General features: G+C 43.6%; 1 protein-coding gene across 4 annotated transcripts in view; it reads left to right on the plus strand.

Annotated features, from left to right (window-relative positions):
• The window catches only part of LOC127433268 (cytosolic phospholipase A2 gamma-like), a 71,788-nt gene that overhangs the window by 20,284 nt on the left and 32,011 nt on the right, over positions 1-19,493 (plus strand). Inside the window, exon 1 of one of the 4 annotated variants that reach the window (XM_051685047.1) lies at positions 1,264-1,334. The exons of 2 other annotated variants lie outside the window; for them this stretch is intronic. The gene's annotated coding sequence lies outside the window, so the exon portion shown is untranslated. Of the gene's footprint in view, positions 1-1,263; positions 1,335-15,772; positions 15,844-19,493 lie in introns of those variants that run through there. One more of the 4 variants, XM_051685055.1, reaches the window with a different exon arrangement.

A 19,493-nucleotide genomic window follows, 5' to 3' on the forward strand; every position in this document is an offset into this window, starting at 1 on the left:
TTCCAAAATGGTCAGGAATCTAGAGGTAACCATGGTTAACAAACTTAATTTCACAGACTACATCTCAAAGACAGCACAATTGTGTAGATTTACACTCTACAACATCAGGAAGATAAGACCCTTCCTCTCTGAACATGCCACACAACTGCTTGTTCAGTCACTTGTCATATCTAGACTGGACTACTGTAACGCTCTCATTGCAGGCCTCCCTGCATGTGCAATTAGACCCCTGCAAATGATCCAGAATGCAGCAGCACGTCTGGTCTTTAATGAACCAAAGAGAGCTCATGTTACACCACTCCTTGTCTCTCTTCACTGGCTGCCGGTTGATGCACGTATCAAGTTCAAGTCTCTGATACTGGCATACAGAACAGTCACTGGGTCTGCTCCAGCATACCTAAAATCATTTATGCAGAGCTACGCGCCCACTAGAAGCCTGCGGTCGGCTAAGGAACGTCGCCCTGTTGTACCAACACAAAGAGGCACCAAAACACTTTCCCGGATTTTCAGCTTCATCATGCCACGTTGGTGGAATGACCTTCCCAACTCCATTTGTGAAGCTGACTCACTTTCTGTTTTCAAAAAACGGCTAAAAACACATCTGTTCCATGAGCACTTAACCAGTCACTAAAGTTGCACTTTAATCTGTTTTGAATGCTATTTTGATGCTAGTGAAACTTGTAATACGGCACTTTTCGTACCACTGTCTCCTTAAGATGATTCACTTGTAATGTATTCCTCTTTTTTAAGTCGCTTTGGATAAAAGTGTCTGCCAAATGAATAAATGTAAATGTAAAATGAGACTAGCGACATCAAGCGATAAAGTCGTTGCATGTGTGTACGGGGCTTCAGTCTCATGGAAGTTCCAGAACGGCTTAAATCAATTACAGCACCTTTAATATTGAACACTATATAAATAATATATTATTATATATATTATATTTATTGTATACTGTGTATTCTATATTGTGTGTATTGTATACTGAACAGTGTATGTTATTATTTGTATATTGTGTTGAGTAATTATGTGTATATCAGATATGTAAATTGTTTGACAGTTGTCTCATCACTGTCACGACTACTATGTTGCTTGGAACCGTAACCAAGTATTTCACACACTATTGCACTTGTGTAATCTCTTTATCTGGTTTCATTTCTTCATGGCCTCCACCTCCACTCTTGATGATGACATTCAGGATGACATGAAGCCTTTTAATATCAAAGCCCTATAAAAGAGCTTCTTCCACTCTTTTTGGAGAGATAACAGCTGTTGGGTTGTTATTGAAGACAGTGTTGCTGGTGAAGTCCCAGGATTTTACAAGAATACAAGAATAGTGAGTATGCTTTAAAGCCCCCATACATCAGCTTTAGATAATGTCTTTTCAGCAGTAACAGGGCAGTTAAAAGGCTTAATGTCAAAATAACTGAGTAAAAACAGTAGTGCCAATAATTCCAGGCCTTTTCAGGAAGCTTTAATGCTAAATAAATACATAAATAAAGTGGGCAATAACAATGACCTGCACACTACAGTAGTGGCCAAAAATATTGGCACCCTTGGTAAATATGCACAAAGAAGGCAGTGAAAAAAAAATCTGCATTGTTTAGCCTTTTGATCTTTCATTCAAAAAATTCAAAAAAATCTAACCTTTAATTAAAATAAAACAATTGAAAGAGGAGAAATATCTCATTATTAAATAAATATTTTTTCTCCAAAACACGTTGGCCATAATTTTTGGCACCCTTTTATTTAATACTTTTTGCAACCTCCCTTTGCCAAGATAACAGCTCTGAGTCTTCTATAATGCCTAATGAGGTTGGAGAACACATGGCAAGTGATCTGAGATCATTCTTCCATACAGAATCTCTCCAGATCCTTCAAATTCAGAGGTGCATGTTGGTGGGCTCTCTTCTTCAGTTCACCACACAGGTGTTCTATGGGGTTCAGGTCAGGGGACTGGGATGGCCATGGCAGAACCTTGATTTTGTGGTCAGTGAACCATTTTTGTGTTTATTTTTATGTGTGTTTTGGATCATTGTCCTGCTGGAAGATCCAGACAGGGCCCATTGTAAGCTTTCTGGCAGAGGCAGTCAGATTTTGATTTAGGATCTGTTGGTATATGATAGAGTCCATGATGCCATGTATCCAAACAAGATGTCCAGGACCTCTGGCAGAAAAACAGCCCCACAACATTAAAGATCCAGCACCACATTTAACCGTGGGCATTGGGTACTTCATCTCTGTGTGTGCCAAACCCATCTCTGGTGTTTGCTGCCATAAAGCATTTTTTGTTTCATCTGATCATAAAACCCGGTCGCATTTGAAGCTCCATTATTGTCTGGCAAACTGAAGACACTTGAGTTTGTTGTTGGATGAGAGCAGAGGCCCATGAAACCCTCCCAAACAACTTGTGGTGATGTAGGTGATGTCTGATTTTTTTTTGAGACTTTCTGACTCCAAGACCCAACTAATTTCTGAAATTCTCAGCTGTGATCCTTGGAGATTCTATAGCCACTTAAACCATCCTCCTCACTGTGCATGGAGACAATATAGACACACGTCCTCTTTCAGGCCAATTCTTAAGATCTCCAGTTGATTGGAACTTGTTAATTATTGCCCTGATGGTGGAAATGGGCATTTACAGTTGTCCAGACTGGAAGCATCCGTTGCTGTGGCAGAGCAACTTTATTATCCCGTCCGTCTGAAATAAAATTATTTTAATTCTCAAATATCAGCTCATAGTTGATTGGTCCATGTTTGCTGCACATTATTTAGAATTATTTACTTCTCAGTCTGCTGCAGTGCATCAAGGGAACGCATTCTGTGTAAACAGGATGGATAACATTTATAACACTGTTCTTTCATTAATAGGTAACCAAGCGACGCTGACTACCACCCCTGGAGTCACAAGTTCGAATCCAGGGTGTGCGAGTGACGCCAGCCAGGTCTCCTAAGCAACCAAATTGGCCCGGTTGCTAAGGAGGGTAGAAAAACTTGGGGTCACATGGGGTAACCTCCTCGTGGTCGTGATTAAGTGGTTCTCACTCTCAATGGGGCGTGTGGTAAGTTGTGCGTGGATCGCGGAGAGTAGCATGAGCCTCCACATGCTGTGAGTCTCCGTGGTGTCATGCACAACGAGTCACGTGATAAAATGCGTGGATTGACGGTCTCAGAAGTGGAGGCAACTGAGACTTGTCCTCCACCACCCGGATTGAGGTGAGTAACCGCGCCACCACGAGGACCTATTAAGTAGTGGGAATTGGGCATTCCAAAATTGGGGAGAAAAGGGGATAAAAATAAAAAAATAAATACAAAAATAGAAACAATATGTAACCAAGCAGCAATTAATGCAGGACAAATGAGTAGTAATACATTAACACTTAAGTCACCACTATTAACTAATATGGAAACACAATTAACTAATAGAGTGGTGGTGGTGTAGTGGGCTAAAGCACAGAACTTGCAAACAAAAGATTGCCAGGTCAATCCCCACAGCCACCACAATTGTGTCCTTGAGCAAGGCACTTAACTCCAGGTTTCTCTGGGGGGATTGTCCCTGTAATAAGGGCACTGTAAGTCACTTTGGATAAAAGCATCTGCCAAATGCATAAATGTAATCACAGTATGTAATATCAAACTGATGATGGTGGTAGTTCTTCACTATAAACAACCCAATAATTACTGAATATTATTTGCCTCATTAAAAACTACTAATTAATTACTCATTGTGTTGGCTAACAACATAACCCCTCAAAATCCAGTGTCTGAGAAGTGCCTTTTTTTATTTTGTACAGTTCTCTGAGGTCCACTTATAATGTTATCAAGATTTTTACATTAAAAAAACATCATAATTTAGAAGTAATAGGCTATTTTCTGTCCTGTTTTGACCCCCCTCATCGTAACACACCATTTGAATAGGCGTGGTGGATTGTAGACTCGGAAGTAAACGCCCACTGGTATGACTGGCTAACTGTGGCAGCAGGGGCGTGGTCAAGCATCTCTCCGGAGAGAGAAAGCGGTAAGGGCGCTTACACCTGAGCCAAATTGTCTAACACCTGTCTCTAATTTCAGTGAGCACGGGGAGAGCGGCATAAAGAGAGCGACACAACGCTCAGTGGGGGGAGACTGGATATGATAGAGCCGAGCCAGAGCAACGATTCCCGAGTAGTGAAAGTTATTTGTAGAAACAGTGTGTGTGTTAGGGTTTAAAGAGTGTATAAAGGTAACTGTAAAGTGGTGTCGAGGAAGAGGGGAAATATAGCGTCACCTGAAGAAGGAAAATTGCTTCTTGCGTCCTCTTTTACACTGGTGCCGAAACCCGGGATTGAAGTTTGGGTCGAAGATGGATGGAGGTCGTCCCGTAGAGTCCTCCCAGTTGGCGGAGATCCTCCAAGCCCTCGCCAGCCTACATCGGAACCACCAACAAACGCTGCTTGAGCTCCGACAAGATCAAGACCGCCGGTTTGTCGAGCTCATGCATGCTCAAGCCGAGGACCGGCAGGCGATCCGGAGCCTCCTCAGCCAGGGGGCATCCTCAGCCGCGACCCCGGACACACCCACGCCGTTACCCCCGCCAGCATTACAGAAAATGGGGGCGGCGGACGACCCCGAGGCTTTCCTGGATTTGTTTGAGCGGACCGCCGAGTTCTGGGGCTGGCCGCTCGGCCAATGGGCAGCCCGACTGATCCCACTACTGTCCAGGGAAGCCCAGCTCGCGGCTCAACAACTGCCAGCGTCGAGCCTCCTGGCCTACGGAGATCTAAAAAAAGCCATCTTGCAACGGGTTGGTCGCACTCCGGAGGAAAGTCGTCAACTCTTCCGGAGCTTGAAGTTGGAAAGCTCTGACCGCCCATTTGCCTTTGCCCAGCGGCTCCGTGACGCCTGCCGAAGATGGCTGCTAGCGGGGGATCGCGACGTCCAGGGAATTATCGACCAGGTGGTACTGGAACAGTTCATAGTATGCCAAAAGGAACGGCGGAGTGGTTCCAGTGCCACCGCCCGGCGTCATTGGAGGAAGCTATCCGACTTGCGGAGGACCACATGGCGGCGATCCCGAGGGCGGAAGATCCCTCCTACGTTTTCTCTCCTCCCTCTGTTTCTTCCCCCTCCCCTCTCTCTCTCTCGTCTGCTCTCTCTCCAGGTCCCGTTCCTGCCCCACGCAGACGAGGAGGAACTCAGCTCCTGAAACCAGTTCCCCGGGTGTGGGCGACACCTTCCCCTACTCCAATGCCCCGCCGCTCTCCCCCTCGGGGGGGGCGCCCGCCGACGCCAGTGCGGGCGTAGCGCCTGGGCCGGCCTGCTGGAGGTGCGGAGACCCGAGCCACTTCCGAGATCAGTGCCCTCTGATGGAGCTGGGGACGGTGGTGTGGGTCTCTGACCTCCCACAGGCTGCCCCCGACCGGGCCGGAGCGTACCGGATACCGGTAAGTGTCAAGGGGGGTACTCACCAAGTGTTGGTGGATACCGGGTGTAATCAAACCACTATCCACCAACGCCTGGTTCAACACAAGGCATTGGTCACATCCAAAACGGTGACCCTGACAATTAAATTCCGGGGGAAAAAGCATAGAGTGGACGCTGCGGTTAGTTCCCGCCTCACCCATCTACTGATTTTGGGGACTGATTGGCCTGATTTTAGAGTTTTATTAAAGGGAATTTGTGCGGATGGGTCCTGTGTGAAAATAGGGAGATGTGTGATGTGCGATGCTCTGGCAGGGGAGGTGGAGCCGGGGCCATCCTCGACAGCTCCACGTCATGATGACGAGAGAGGGGGAGAGGCTGCAGCCCCTCCCCTTCTCAGGGAATTCCCTGAGGGGGATTTCCCTTTGGAGCAGTCACGAGATGAAACCCTCAAACACGCCTTTGACCAAGTGAGAGTTATCGATGGTCAACGACTCCAGCCTGACATCGCACTTTCATACCCCTATTTTGCAATTATAAATGAGCGGTTGTATCGAGTGACACAGGACACTCGAACCAAAGAGGATACAACCCAACTTTTGATTCCAAGGAGCCGTCGGGAAATGGTATTCCAGGCGGCTCATTATAATCCCATGGCAGGTCATCTAGGAGAAAGGAAAACACTGAACCGTCTAATAGCCCGTTTCTATTGGCCGGGCATTGGCGGCGATGTCCGCAGGTGGTGTGCGGCATGCCGCGAATGCCAGCTGGTTAACCCACCGGCCACCCCAAAAGCGCCATTGCGCCCTCTCCCTCTGATCGAGGTCCCCTTTGAGAGAATTGGAATGGACCTCGTCGGGCCATTAGAACGGTCAGCACGGGGACATCGCTTTGTATTGGTCCTAGTGGACTATGCAACGCGATATCCGGAAGCAGTGCCTCTTCGCAACATCTCAGCACGCAGTGTTGCGGAGGCACTCTTCAAAATAATCTCCCGGGTGGGGATTCCGAAAGAAATCCTCACCGATCAAGGCACAACGTTTATGTCACAGACACTACGGGAGCTGTACGTACTATTAAATATTAAATCGATTCGCACCAATTATACCATCCTCAAACGGATGGCCTGGTGGAACGATTTAATAAAACCCTCAAAAACATGATTCGTAAGTTCGTGCACGATGATTCTAGAAATTGGGATAAATGGCTCGACCCCCTGTTATTTGCAGTACGAGAGGTCCCGCAAGCCTCCACTGGCTTCTCCCCATTCGAGCTGCTGTATGGGCGACGCCCACAAGGCGTGCTTGATGTAATGCGAGAGGCCTGGGAGGAGGGACCTTCAAACAGTAAAAATGAAATTCAGTACGTTCTTGATCTTCGAGCAAAACTCCACACCTTGGGGCAACTAACACAGGGGAATTTGCTCCAAGCTCAAGAACGACAGCGCCGACTGTATGACAGGGGAACTCAGCTAAGGGAATTTGCACCGGGAGATAAAGTGCTTGTATTGCTTCCCACATCGAGCTCTAAATTACTCGCCAAGTGGCAAGGACCCTTTGAGGTCACACGACGAGTGGGAGATCTCGATTATGAGGTTAAACGAACCGATAGAGGGGACGCACGTCAAATATACCACCTCAATCTCCTAAAATTGTGGAGGGAGGCGGTCCCCGTGACGTTGGCTACGGTGGTTCCTGAGAAGGCGGAGCTCAGACCGGAGGTGAGTTCAAAACATAAACAGTTCACCCCGGTCACTTGCGGAGACCACCTCTCACCGAGCCAACTCACGGAGGTTGCCAGGTTGCAACAGGAGTTTGCAGATGTGTTCTCCCCTCTACCAAAACGTACAAACCTCATCCATCACCACATCGAGACCGAGCCGGGGGTCGTGGTACGTAGCCGCCCCTATCGACTATCCGAACACAAAAAGAAAATTGTTCGGGAAGAATTGGATGCGATGCTTGATATGGGGGTAATAGAAGAATCCCACAGTGATTGGTCCAGCCCAGTTGTTCTAGTGCCTAAGAGCGACGGGTCTGTGCAATTCTGTGTGGATTACAGAAAAGTCAACGCGGTGTCTAAATTTGATGCATATCCAATGCCTCGCGTTGATGAGTTGCTCGATCGGTTGGACACTGCTCGGTTTTATTCGACATTGGATTTGACGAAGGGTTATTGGCAGATCCCCTTGACACCAATTTCCTGTGAGAAAACCGCCTTCTCCACACCGTTTGGATTACACCAATTTGTGACACTTCCGTTCGGTTTGTTTGGAGCCCCGGCTACATTTCAGCGTCTCATGGACCGAATCCTCAGGCCGCATTCAGCTTACGCCGCTGCCTATTTAGATGACATCATCATTTATAGCAATGATTGGCAGCGAAATATGCAACACCTGAGGGTGGTTCTGAGATCGCTGCGCCGAGCGGGACTCACAGCGAACCCGAAGAAGTGCGCAATTGGGCGGGTGGAGGTACGGTATCTGGGGTTCCACTTGGGCCACGGGCAGGTGCGTCCCCAAATTGACAAGACAGCGGCGATTGCGACCTGCCCGAGACCCAGGACCAAAAAGGGGGTGAGACAGTTCCTGGGGCTGGCTGGCTATTATAGAAGGTTTGTGCCTAACTATTCGGACGTCACCAGCCTGCTGACTGATCTCACTAAAAAGGGAGCTCCAGATCCGGTCCAGTGGACGGAGCAGTGTCAACGGGCATTCACGCAAGTTAAAGCCGCACTTTGCGGGGGGCCGCTGTTACATTCACCTGACTTCTCTCTCTCTTTTGTTTTACAGACAGATGCTTCAGACAGGGGGCTGGGGGCTGTGCTCTCGCAGGTGGTGGAGGGGGAGGAGCGCCCGGTGCTGTACATTAGCCGTAAGCTCTCGTTAAGGGAAACTAAGTACAACACCGTGGAAAAGGAGTGTCTCGCCATCAAGTGGGCGGTCCTCACTCTCCGATACTACCTGTTGGGGCGGGCCTTCACCCTCTGCTCAGATCACGCCCCACTCCAGTGGCTCCACCGTATGAAAGATACTAACTCCCGGATCACCCGTTGGTATCTGGCTCTTCAGCCGTTTAAGTTCAAGGTGGTCCACAGACCGGGGGCGCAGATGGCTGTTGCCGACTTCCTTTCCAGGAATCGGGGGGGAGTGGTAGGCAGGCCGGATGTCGCCCCGGCCTGAGTCGGGCGGTGGGGATATGTGGCAGCGGGGGCGTGGTCAAGCATCTCTCCAGAGAGAGAAAGCGGTAAGGGCGCTTACACCTGAGCTAAATTGTCTAACACCTGTCTCTAATTTTAGTGAGCACGGGGAGAGCGGCATAAAGAGAGCGACACAACGCTCAGTGGGGGGAGACTGGATATGACAGAGGCGAGCCAGAGCAACGATTCCCGAGTAGTGAAAGTTATTTGTAGAAACAGTGTGTGTGTTAGGGTTTAAAGAGTGTATAAAGGTAACTGTAAAGTGGTGTCAAGGAAGAGGGGAAATAAAGCATCACCTGAAGAAGGAAAACTGCTTCTTGCATCCTCTTTTACACTAACAGTTTTGCATATTTAAAAATCCTACATCCTTCATAGATGAACGCTGCTGTGATTTAGGTTAAAAACGCATAAATACTCAGTACATGTCAAACGATCTGTAATAACAGACAAAGCAATAGTGACCACATAATAAAAACAGTTACTCAAACTTGTGTGGTGCTACATTACTGTCGGATCCAGTATAGTCGACACAGCATCGTCTTTTAGTTTCAATCTTTCTGAAAATCCTGCATCGAACTGTACCTTGTTTGTAAACGAATCCACGGTAAAATGAAGTTAACAAAAGTTCTTACTGACACGGTCTGGAACTTCATTAAAAATAAAGTTCATCCACTCTTTCCTAATGTTGGGATCAGACGAAAGGCAATGCGAAGACTGTGCTTTTCCTCAACTTGGCAATGCACAGCGTCTTGTTGACTTTGGAGCCATCTTTATCGTTTGGTTTCTGCGTAGACCTACGTTTGCCTCTCTCGTTATTTACCTACTACATGGGTGAATCGGTGGGCGGGGCTAAACAGGCAGTGATGTAGAAGCAGGCGTTGATCTTCTTCTGCGGAGGCGGTGTTTAGCCACACTATTACGTAATAAAGTGGCACATTCCACATCCTGTCGTTTTGGCAGATTGGCTTCAATATAAGCTGTTTTTAGACTAAAGAGAAAGTTTTGAGTTCTGAAACTTACAGGATGTTTTTATAGTACAATGACCTCTTACATGTCAAAAGATCAAGGGAATTTTGATTTCTCAGTTCATGACCCCTTTAAATTGATGAAAATGCATCTTTAGAGAAGCATGACATTGTGCCTCTGTGTTCTTTAACCGGAAATCAGTTTATAAATGTAACAACACCCCTCTAATTCACTAGGCTACAGATAACATGACTAGTCAGCTTATCTTAAATAAAAGGATTGTGGAATTTATCCAACCTCTCTGTATTCTTTGGGGTTTCTCTTCTATTCATTACAAATGAATAACTTGCACATGTGGTGGTGGTGTAGTGGACTAAAGCACTGAACTGGTATGCAAAAGGTTGTTGGTTCAATCCCCACAGCCACCACCATTGTGTCCTTGAGCAAGGCATTTAACTCCAGGTTGCTCCAGGGGGATTGTTCCTGTAATAAGGGCACTGTAAGTTGCTTAGGATAAAAGTGTCTGCCAAATATGTAAAAATGCATGTTATATAATGCCCAAGTTCTTCTCAATCATTACTTAGAATAGCAAAGTGAGAACTTGGTAACCTATTAGAAATGAGTGAAGTATTACCACATCTTTCTGAAGGAATTGCTAATGATCTGGAACAGTATTCTTAAAGGAATATTCCGGGTTCAATACAAGTTAAGCTCAATTGACAGCATTTGTGGCATAATTACCACAAAAAATTAATTTTGACTCATTCCTCCTTTTCTTATACAAAAGCAAACGTCGAGGTTACTGTGAGGCACTGACAATGGAAGTCAATGGGGCCAATTTTTCGAGAGTTTAAAGCTGCACCACATAAGATGTTTTTTGGTTAAAAATGAACAAATTGCCATTATTGATTGATTACATAAACAACCAGTGTTCAAAACAATGTCCTTACCTTCCCCCGATTCACTTCAGTAAGCCTATAAAAATGATTTGTATTTTGAGCTGTCGGGTCTGATTTGGCGTGAAATCGCTGGCTCATGTCCTTCCTCCTTGCTTCATTACGTCATGTCCGTAAACACAGGAAAGAAGTACCGGCTGTCACATGTTAAATAACCAGGGCATCCAACAATATCAGAGGCAGGGCAGTAACGTAGTCAAACAGGCAAAGGATCGGGGTAGGCAGCAAAACAGCAATAGAGATAGTCCAGGCAAACACAGTAATAGGCAGGCAGCAGAGAATCGTACAAAGTAAATCCAAAGCAGAATCAAACACGGGTAGGTCAACAGAGTAAGTAATAACGCTCAGAAATGTAGCCGGGGCAAACAAGACTTCGCAATGAATGAACACACACATCGAGCTTAAATAGTCTGAGTGATATGAGGCAGGTGTAGGGTAATCAGTCCAGGCATGTGGGCACTTGGGAAGAGTAGTTCAATGTTAATATTCCGGTGAGTGAGACCTCCGGTGGTCGATTGAGGAATCTTCACTGGCGTTTGTGACAGTACATAATGTAAAAATAATAAAGTCTTCCATTGAACTCGTATCACGAGTTTCACCTCTTAAATTGACAAGTTTAGCAGGCTACAATACAAACATTAATATTAGATAAAGCACTTGAATAATCATATTAAAATATACTGGTAACTGGTGGTGATTGAGGAGAGTCCCCTGTTCTCTATGTAAAACAGCTTTGAGTGTATGTCAGAAAAGCGCTATACGAGTAAAATTCATTCATTCAAAATATGTACATGAGTGTTGTTTATCTTCATCAAAGCAAGTTATATGTCATTTTTAAATGTTTAATTGTGTAACATAATAATATCAACATGAAAGTAGCACATTATGACCCCAGCTCTGAATATCTTCCAGTCATGATCACACACATGATCCAGGTAACCTCAAATCATGAGATTAATCCGCCAGAACAGCAGTGTTGAAACACGACTGACGTAAAGTGTTCTTCCGCAAATTGCTTTCAACCACAGATGTCGCTAGAGAGCACAAAGTTACGTAGTGCAGCTTTAAATGCAGAAATGTGAAGCTTATAATTTTATAGAAGCACTTACATGAATTTGTCTGTTTGAACTCGTGTAGTTGTTTAAATCGTCAATTTAGGGTGTTGACATTACATCGTCATGGCAACGAAGTTGTAAAATTGGCTATAACTTTACACAGATGCAGATAGTAGTGATTTTATCACACTAAAATCATGTTAACACACATATTATTCACATCTTGTGTCTGAACTTTTAAAACAGAGAGTATTTTAATGTTTACAGATTAACCCCTTTGGGTGCTTCTCACATGGAAGGCTACAGTCTAATTAGGCAGTGACCCGTCCTGCGGAGTCTGCTGGCTAGACTCCTCCTCAGCATTTAGCACTAGAATGAAACGGTCTAGTAAGTGCGCATGACAAACCATACAGTATGCTTAGAACCATATGATATTTTATTATGTTTAGAAAACCCATATACTTTAAAAAACAAGAAATATATTCTCAGTCTCTAAATTATTTTAGCAAAATGTTTTATTCACAAAGCTAGAGTCACTAAAAAAAAAACTTTTATATAATACATTTTGCAACACTGATCTTAGAATTTATATTTAAATCCTTTCAATAATGAAACAATTTAACCCTAGACATGTAAAACCTATAAAACTTTTAAAGCTTTTCAAATTCATGTAACTGCCCTTTTATTAATTTTATTTATTTATTTATTTATTTATTGGTGCTTTGTATCTTCTAATCTGTTGTATTGTCTAAACTACTTGCATTTTTTTATGTTTGTAAATACCGTCATATCTGCAAATGCAAATAAAAACTTGAAGAGAGAGAATAAAGTAAGCTGCGTCATAAAGGTTTCTGTCTCCCCAGTCTCGCGACTCGTTTCCACGCTTTTTTAAATAAATTGGGAAAGGTGCAAAGGATTGTGGGTGATTGAAGGCCACGAAGGATACACCTGATGCATCCTCCAAAATATGGCAAACGAAGGCTGCGAAACGAGGCTGTGATAATCAATATGTTTTGCCACAAATGCTCTCAATTGAGCTTAACCTGTTTTGAACCCGGAACATTCCTTTAAGTGTGTGTCACAGTAATACATTAATGAATGAGATCTTACTGAGTTCTTCCTTATGAGTTATTAGTTACCTTGAACAGTATAATAAAGTGAAAACCCATTATAAACCATTATTAGTAACTAAGATGTTACTTGTAAGTTTAATGTGTTAGCAATTTTTTTATGCAATGGTATGCAAAAAAAGCAACCTTGCAACCTGGTCTCATAGAATGGACGTTACTACAACTACATTTTGCAAACTGACTTTTATATGCCATGTTCTACATTTCGCCACAATTTTCTGGTAAAATGAACACTAGATTCACTTTCACACAAATCACGAGAGCAACGGCTGATTATGAATTTACTCACCTACATATACACACTTATTCTAAAGTGATTAGCTAGTGGTAGCTCTCCTGATAGAGTGTTGGATTTTGAACTCAGAAGACTGAGGTTTGAGCCCAGCAAAACAGTCAAGCTGACACGTATCCATCTTATATTCACCTTAATAAAAACCTTGTCTAATTACTGGAGGAAATCGCAGCATAAACTCATTGTAAAGCAGGTAATTCTGTTTGCGAAAATGTTGCCATGGTCACGTAATGATAATGAGATCAGGCTGGTCCTGAGATGTCTCACTGGTCTTCGCAAACAAAAATTGGTCAGCCATTCAGAAGTCTTTAATGAGCTTTCTGCTTGTCAATTATTTTGCGCGTTGTTGTAGTTGACAGCATATTAAAATTCATAACAGTTGTCAGTTGAGGGCACAATTTTGCTACTGTTATGTTTGATAACCATGAGAAGACACACTGCTGCTCTTCTGCTCGGTGATGGTCTCAAAAGAATCTTTGAAGGGCAGGATTTTGGAAAGAGGGGGCGTGTCCAATTCAACAGCTCAAGCCCTGCACACACATGCAGTGACTTTCAGCGACAAAGCAACTAGTTCTCATTCATATTCAATGAGAGCTGGCGACTTCCAGCGACACGAGCGACAGCAACCTCTGGCAACTACATGTGGCCTTGGCGAGTGACACGACAAAATTTAACTTTATGCAAATGAGGAGCGACTTTCGGGAGCGACAACCAATAGGAGCGAAGATGGTGTTCACTGGCGCTCATGTCACCCCTCTCCTTTGAGATAATGGAGTCGAGTACAGGTGAGAGAAGTTTCTGTGAGCGATTTCACTGTTCTGTTTGATTCATCTGTAACCACATGCATGGATATATTAATAAACCATGGAAAAGAAACTGTCAGCAGATTGAGTGAGTTTGATTTGTACATTAATAGATTGTTCATCTTACTAATGGTATCATGCAATGAGCACCCTTACAAAAAATCTAAATCAGCCGCAAATTTGCAGCTTGTTATTTTCACATGCAAATGAGCTTTATTTCTCTGCAAATATTTGCCTGAAGTTTACAGCTCTTCGCCGGTAGTGGTGAACCTCTGGCAAACCTTTGGCAACAATGAACAATTTGCCGCAAGTTTGCCGCAAAGCTCATTTGCATGTGAAAATTAGCAGTGGCGAATTTGCTCCAAGTTTGCGGCAAATTTGCCATGAACTCTGGATTTTCGTAAGGGTGCTGCAGGTTATGTAAAAACTCAACAAGAAAACTGAATCCTTGTCAAAGTAGAGTGATATCTTGGTTTCACTGTCAAAATGCTTCATCTGTGTTCAGATTTTCAAATGACGTGGCCAGACTTGCAGTCCACCAATAATGTTACAGCGACATCAGTAGAAACGGCCACTAGAGACTTCACAGTACAGAGACCTGGATGAAGGAACACCACCTGCAACTTAACTCAGCCAAGACTGAACTCCTTGTCTTTCCAGCCAACCCTGCTGGAACATCACCGTGCAGCTGGGTTCAACTACAGTAACGCCTTCCAAAATGGTCAGGAATCTAGAGGTAACCATGGTTAACAAACTTAATTTCACAGACTACATCTCAAAGACAGCACAATTGTGTAGATTTACACTCTACAACATCAGGAAGATAAGACCCTTCCTCTCTGAACATGCCACACAACTGCTTGTTCAGTCACTTGTCATATCTAGACTGGACTACTGTAACGCTCTCATTGCAGGCCTCCCTGCATGTGCAATTAGACCCCTGCAAATGATCCAGAATGCAGCAGCACGTCTGGTCTTTAATGAACCAAAGAGAGCTCATGTTACACCACTCCTTGTCTCTCTTCACTGGCTGCCGGTTGATGCACGTATCAAGTTCAAGTCTCTGATACTGGCATACAGAACAGTCACTGGGTCTGCTCCAGCATACCTAAAATCATTTATGCAGAGCTACGCGCCCACTAGAAGCCTGCGGTCGGCTAAGGAACGTCGCCCTGTTGTACCAACACAAAGAGGCACCAAAACACTTTCCCGGATTTTCAGCTTCATCATGCCACGTTGGTGGAATGACCTTCCCAACTCCATTTGTGAAGCTGACTCACTTTCTGTTTTCAAAAAACGGCTAAAAACACATCTGTTCCATGAGCACTTAACCAGTCACTAAAGTTGCACTTTAATCTGTTTTGAATGCTATTTTGATGCTAGTGAAACTTGTAATACGGCACTTTTCGTACCACTGTCTCCTTAAGATGATTCACTTGTAATGTATTCCTCTTTTTTAAGTCGCTTTGGATAAAAGTGTCTGCCAAATGAATAAATGTAAATGTAAAATGAGACTAGCGACATCAAGCGATAAAGTCGTTGCATGTGTGTACGGGGCTTCAGTCTCATGGAAGTTCCAGAACGGCTTAAATCAATTACAGCACCTTTAATATTGAACACTATATAAATAATATATTATTATATATATTATATTTATTGTATACTGTGTATTCTATATTGTGTGTATTGTATACTGAACAGTGTATGTTATTATTTGTATATTGTGTTGAGTAATTATGTGTATATCAGATATGTAAATTGTTTGACAGTTGTCTCATCACTGTCACGACTACTATGTTGCTTGGAACCGTAACCAAGTATTTCACACACTATTGCACTTGTGTAATCTCTTTATCTGGTTTCATTTCTTCATGGCCTCCACCTCCACTCTTGATGATGACATTCAGGATGACATGAAGCCTTTTAATATCAAAGCCCTATAAAAGAGCTTCTTCCACTCTTTTTGGAGAGATAACAGCTGTTGGGTTGTTATTGAAGACAGTGTTGCTGGTGAAGTCCCAGGATTTTACAAGAATACAAGAATAGTGAGTATGCTTTAAAGCCCCCATACATCAGCTTTAGATAATGTCTTTTCAGCAGTAACAGGGCAGTTAAAAGGCTTAATGTCAATATAACTGAGTAAAAACAGTAGTGCCAATAATTCCAGGCCTTTTCAGGAAGCTTTAATGCTAAATAAATACATAAATAAAGTGGGCAATAACAATGACCTGCACACTACAGTAGTGGCCAAAAATATTGGCACCCTTGGTAAATATGCACAAAGAAGGCAGTGAAAAAAAAATCTGCATTGTTTAGCCTTTTGATCTTTCATTCAAAAAATTCAAAAAAATCTAACCTTTAATTAAAATAAAACAATTGAAAGAGGAGAAATATCTCATTATTAAATAAATATTTTTTCTCCAAAACACGTTGGCCATAATTTTTGGCACCCTTTTATTTAATACTTTTTGCAACCTCCCTTTGCCAAGATAACAGCTCTGAGTCTTCTATAATGCCTAATGAGGTTGGAGAACACATGGCAAGTGATCTGAGATCATTCTTCCATACAGAATCTCTCCAGATCCTTCAAATTCAGAGGTGCATGTTGGTGGGCTCTCTTCTTCAGTTCACCACACAGGTGTTCTATGGGGTTCAGGTCAGGGGACTGGGATGGCCATGGCAGAACCTTGATTTTGTGGTCAGTGAACCATTTTTGTGTTTATTTTTATGTGTGTTTTGGATCATTGTCCTGCTGGAAGATCCAGACAGGGCCCATTGTAAGCTTTCTGGCAGAGGCAGTCAGATTTTGATTTAGGATCTGTTGGTATATGATAGAGTCCATGATGCCATGTATCCAAACAAGATGTCCAGGACCTCTGGCAGAAAAACAGCCCCACAACATTAAAGATCCAGCACCACATTTAACCGTGGGCATTGGGTACTTCATCTCTGTGTGTGCCAAACCCATCTCTGGTGTTTGCTGCCATAAAGCATTTTTTGTTTCATCTGATCATAAAACCCGGTCGCATTTGAAGCTCCATTATTGTCTGGCAAACTGAAGACACTTGAGTTTGTTGTTGGATGAGAGCAGAGGCCCATGAAACCCTCCCAAACAACTTGTGGTGATGTAGGTGATGTCTGATTTTTTTTTGAGACTTTCTGACTCCAAGACCCAACTAATTTCTGAAATTCTCAGCTGTGATCCTTGGAGATTCTATAGCCACTTAAACCATCCTCCTCACTGTGCATGGAGACAATATAGACACACGTCCTCTTTCAGGCCAATTCTTAAGATCTCCAGTTGATTGGAACTTGTTAATTATTGCCCTGATGGTGGAAATGGGCATTTACAGTTGTCCAGACTGGAAGCATCCGTTGCTGTGGCAGAGCAACTTTATTATCCCGTCCGTCTGAAATAAAATTATTTTAATTCTCAAATATCAGCTCATAGTTGATTGGTCCATGTTTGCTGCACATTATTTAGAATTATTTACTTCTCAGTCTGCTGCAGTGCATCAAGGGAACGCATTCTGTGTAAACAGGATGGATAACATTTATAACACTGTTCTTTCATTAATAGGTAACCAAGCGACGCTGACTACCACCCCTGGAGTCACAAGTTCGAATCCAGGGTGTGCGAGTGACGCCAGCCAGGTCTCCTAAGCAACCAAATTGGCCCGGTTGCTAAGGAGGGTAGAAAAACTTGGGGTCACATGGGGTAACCTCCTCGTGGTCGTGATTAAGTGGTTCTCACTCTCAATGGGGCGTGTGGTAAGTTGTGCGTGGGTCGCGGAGAGTAGCATGAGCCTCCACATGCTGTGAGTCTCCGTGGTGTCATGCACAACGAGTCACGTGATAAAATGTGTGGATTGACGGTCTCAGAAGCGGAGGCAACTGAGACTTGTCCTCCTCCACCCGGATTGAGGTGAGTAACAGCGCCACCACGAGGACCTATTAAGTAGTGGGAATTGGGCATTCCAAAATTGGGGAGAAAAGGGGATAAAAATAAAAAAAGAAATACAAAAATAGAAACAATATGTAACCAAGCAGCAATTAATGCAGGACAAATGAGTAGTAATACATTAACACTTAAGTCACCACTATTAACTAATATGGAAACACAATTAACTAATAGAGTGGTGGTGGTGTAGTGGGCTAAAGCACAGAACTTGCAAGCAAAAGATTGCCAGGTCAATCCCCACAGCCATCACAATTGTGTCCTTGAGCAAGGCACTTAACTCCAGGTTTCTCTGGGGGGATTGTCCCTGTAATAAGGGCACTGTAATCACTTTGGATAAAAGCATCTGCCAAATGCATAAATGTAATCACAGTATGTAATATCAAACTGATGATGGTGGTAGTTCTTCACTATAAACAACCCAATAATTACTGAATATTATTTGCCTCATTAAAAACTACCAATTAATTACTCATTGTGTTGGCTAACAACATAACCCCTCAAAATCCAGTGTCTGAGAAGTGCCTTTTTTTATTTTGTACAGTTCTCTGAGGTCCACTTATAATGTTATCAAGATTTTTACATTAAAAAAACATCATAATTTAGAAGTAATAGGCTATTTTCTGTCCTGTTTTGACCCCCTCATCGTAACACACCATTTGAATAGGCGTGGTGGATTGTAGACTCGGAAGTAAACGCCCACTGGTATGATTGGCTAACTGTGGCAGCAGGGGCGTGGTCAAGCATCTCTCCGGAGAGAGAAAGCGGTAAGGGCGCTTACACCTGAGCCCAATTGTCTAACACCTGTCTCTAATTTCAGTGAGCACGGGGAGAGCGGCATAAAGAGAGCAACACAACGCTCAGTGGGGGGAGACTGGATATGACAGAGGCGAGCCAGAGCAACGATTCCCGAGTAGTGAAAGTTATTTGTAGAAACAGTGTGTGTGTTAGGGTTTAAAGAGTGTATAAAGGTAACTGTAAAGTGGTGTCAAGGAAGAGGGGAAATAAAGCATCACCTGAAGAAGGAAAACTGCTTCTTGCGTCCTCTTTTACACTAACAGTTTTGCATATTTAAAAATCCTACATCCTTCATAGATGAACGCTGCTGTGATTTAGGTTAAAAACGCATAAATACTCAGTACATGTCAAACGATCTGTAATAACAGACAAAGCAATAGTGACCACATAATAAAAACAGTTACTCAAACTTGTGTGGTGCCACATTACTGTCGGATCCAGTATAGTCGGCACAACATCGTCTTTTAGTTTCAATCTTTCTGAAAATCCTGCATCGAACTGTACCTTTTTTGTAAACGAATCCACGGTAAAATGAAGTTAACAAAAGTTCTTACTGACACGGTCTGGAACTTCATTAAAAATAAAGTTCATCCACTCTTTCCTAATGTTGGGATCAGACGAAAGGCAATGCGAAGACTGTGCTTTTCCACAACTTGGCAATGCACAGCGTCTTGTTGACTTTGGAGCCATCTTTATCGTTTGGTTTCTGCGTAGACCTACGTTTGCCTCTCTCGTTATTTACCTACTACATGGGTGAATCGGTGGGCGGGGCTAAACAGGCAGTGATGTAGAAGCAGGCGTTGATCTTCTTCTGCGGAGGCGGTGTTTAGCCACACTATTACGTAATAAAGTGGCACATTCCACATCCTGTCGTTTTGGCAGATTGGCTTCAATATAAGCTGTTTTTAGACTAAAGAGAAAGTTTTGAGTTCTGAAACT

The sequence above is a fragment of the Myxocyprinus asiaticus genome, chromosome 4 (assembly GCF_019703515.2).
Source record: "Myxocyprinus asiaticus isolate MX2 ecotype Aquarium Trade chromosome 4, UBuf_Myxa_2, whole genome shotgun sequence".
Lineage (NCBI taxonomy): Eukaryota > Metazoa > Chordata > Actinopteri > Cypriniformes > Catostomidae > Myxocyprinus > Myxocyprinus asiaticus.